The 2,753-nt window shown below is 31.6% G+C and overlaps 1 non-coding gene across 1 annotated transcript; it reads right to left on the minus strand.

Moving 5' to 3' along the window:
- Window positions 1–321: 321 nt before the first annotated feature.
- Window positions 322–393, minus strand: TRNAE-UUC (transfer RNA glutamic acid (anticodon UUC)). Its single transcript has one exon. It is a non-coding gene; the product is annotated as a tRNA-Glu (tRNA).
- Between the last annotated feature and the right edge of the window lie 2,360 nt (window positions 394–2,753).

A 2,753-nucleotide genomic window follows, 5' to 3' on the forward strand; every position in this document is an offset into this window, starting at 1 on the left:
GTTACATTTATTTGTAAGTGCTTTTTTATTTATAATAGGGAAAAGAGTAGGAATACGTTTAATTATTTGCTCATATTCATTAATTGTTTTAAGGCTACTGGTTTAGCAATGATTTCCATGGGTAAGGTATTATATTAAACAATACACAAATATATAGAAAATGTATTAAAATTGGCACGGTTAATTTTCACATAATCAATACTTTTATCTTAGAAAACGCTATTAAAACATAAATGTTTCAGTAAAATAAATTACAAAACAAATAAATGCCTGATAATCAATTGATTATCAGGCATTTATGATTTACAAAAAGTGATTGTGTGACCCTACGGGGAATCGAACCCCGGTTTCATCCGTGAAAGGGACGTGTCCTAACCGCTAGACGATAGGGCCGGCTGGTTCCATATAATCGTCTGTTGTTGTAAATCGTGGTGCAAAAGTACGACTAATTTTTTACTTATCCAAATTTTAATGAAAAGTTTTTATTTTTTTTTATTTTTTTATTTATCGCTTAAAAAAACAGTTTAGTCATGCTATTTTAATAAGATTGTTGTGTAAATTTATTCAAAATTATATAAGCTATGATAAGCACTAAAATTACTACGCCACAAGAATACCTTGCTTTTGAGCGAGCAAGCATGGAAAAGCACGAATTTATCTATCAAACCATCATTCCAATGGCAGGAGCTACAAGAGAACATAATTTAATTGCTATGAATTTGGCAAGAATTATTTCAACTTTTTTATTGAATTCAGAAAACGAAACATATCCTAGCGATATGCGTGTTTTAAACTCGGCAAGCAACAGTTATTTTTACCCTGATGTTTCTGTAAGTGATGGAGAGCCTACCCTTATAGAAGATGATATTTTAACAAATCCACAGTTGATTATTGAAGTTTTATCTCGTTCTACGGCGGTCTTTGATAAAACCGATAAATTTATTGCCTACCGCACTATTCCAAGCCTAAAAGAATATATTTTAGTATCAACCGAAGTAGCTCAAATAGAAATTTTCCGTAAAGATAATGCCAACGATTGGACAGTAGAAACTAGCATAGGATTAGATAAAATAGCTAATTTCCAAAGTATTAATTTGAAAATTTCGATGAAAGATATTTATCATCGAGTACTTTAATTTTTACGTAACTACCTCATTATAAATAAATTATATTTTATTATTCAAGAACAAAAGCACTTCATCTATTTCATTCTCCGAAAACTTTTCAACATACTTAGCTGTAAAACCTTTTCTTGCCAACACTATATCTTTACTCAAAAAATGGTCGTGCAACATCAACGTTTTTTCGTTGCTTAATGGGTAAAATTGAAAGCCGCCTGCGTGTTTTGACAAAACTACCGTTTTACAAAAAATTGAACAAAGATGGGCTGGGAATGAATCTAAGGTAAGAGCTGATCCTGCTAATTGGGGCAAGGTGGCAACTTCCGACAGAGTTAATTTTCCTGCAAAAGTAATCCTATTTTCATACCTTGCCAATTGCTGATGAAGTTCTTGAAATAAGTTTTTTGTAAAGGGTTTTTCGCCACACAATAGCACCGAATACGGCGTTTCTACTAGTATTTTTTCACATATTTTTACCCAAAAATCAACCTCAAACATTTTTTCTTCTCCGCCAGATTCTGGAAAAACTACTAACGTATTAGCCGAAATTGCTAGTTTTTTGCTAATATTTTCTGCTTGTATGGGCAAATATGGGGCAACTTCCAATAAATTTGTTTGAACATCAATTTCATTCAACAACAGAGAAATCATTTCGTAAGTATGAAATTCTTTATTGGGTAAAAAAACTCTTTTTCTAACAAACCACCATAGCCACGAGTTCCAAAACCAAGGCTGTGTTTTACCTTCATAAAAGGCAAAAACCAGTGCGAAATTGCCGCCGAATAACGAACGTCTATCGAATAATCATAGGCTTCTTTGTTAAGTTCTTTTAAGGCAGTTTTAGCTGTTTTGAGATGATTAATAAATTTGGCAATGCTCGAAATATTTTTGCGATTCGTTAAAAAATGATTGTGTGTAATTACTTTTCTAACCAAAGCATTATCCTTAAAAATAATGTTGCACCATTCGCCACAAACCACATCAATAATAGCATTCGGGTATTTTTCCTTGATAGCAGGCAAGGCATACGACATGATAAGTGCATCGCCCAAATGCCCCGAATTAAAGAATAAAATTTTGGGCAATTTGCTGGTTTGTAGTTTTTTTAAACTAGGTTTATAAATAAAACGAGCATAAATATCTACAAAAACATCTTTAAACCACAAAAAATACAACGTGCGACGCAAAGCACAATACTTACGAAATTTTATCATATACTAATTCTTTCTTGCCAAAAATCATACTAAGTAGTTGATTATAAATAATTTTAAATTATTCATAATCAACTATTACTAATTTTTGTTCAACAAGTTCTTTTAGTAAAAAATTTAGGTCTTCCTCACAAGCATTTTCTTCTACCTCAAACGATTCCATGATGCTATTTTTTAGGGTATCAAAATTGGCTGGCTCTTTTTCGAGAATATTCCAAACGTGTGTGGCTACTTCGTTTAAACCAAATAAGCTCCTGCTTCATGGTTTAATATAACGGTTTCATCGCCAAGGGCAGAGGCAACTTGTTCTTTACTTAATTTATATACTTTCATTGCTTGAAATACGAATAAGATTGAACGTAAATATACTACAAAACTTATTGAGTGAAAATTTAATTTTGAATAAAAAATATACTTTTTT

This window comes from Brachycentrus maculatus, unplaced genomic scaffold (assembly GCF_059751285.1).
Source record: "Brachycentrus maculatus isolate JH-2025_06_01 unplaced genomic scaffold, ASM5975128v1 h1tg001053l, whole genome shotgun sequence".
In the NCBI taxonomy this organism is placed as follows: Eukaryota; Metazoa; Arthropoda; class Insecta; order Trichoptera; family Brachycentridae; genus Brachycentrus; species Brachycentrus maculatus.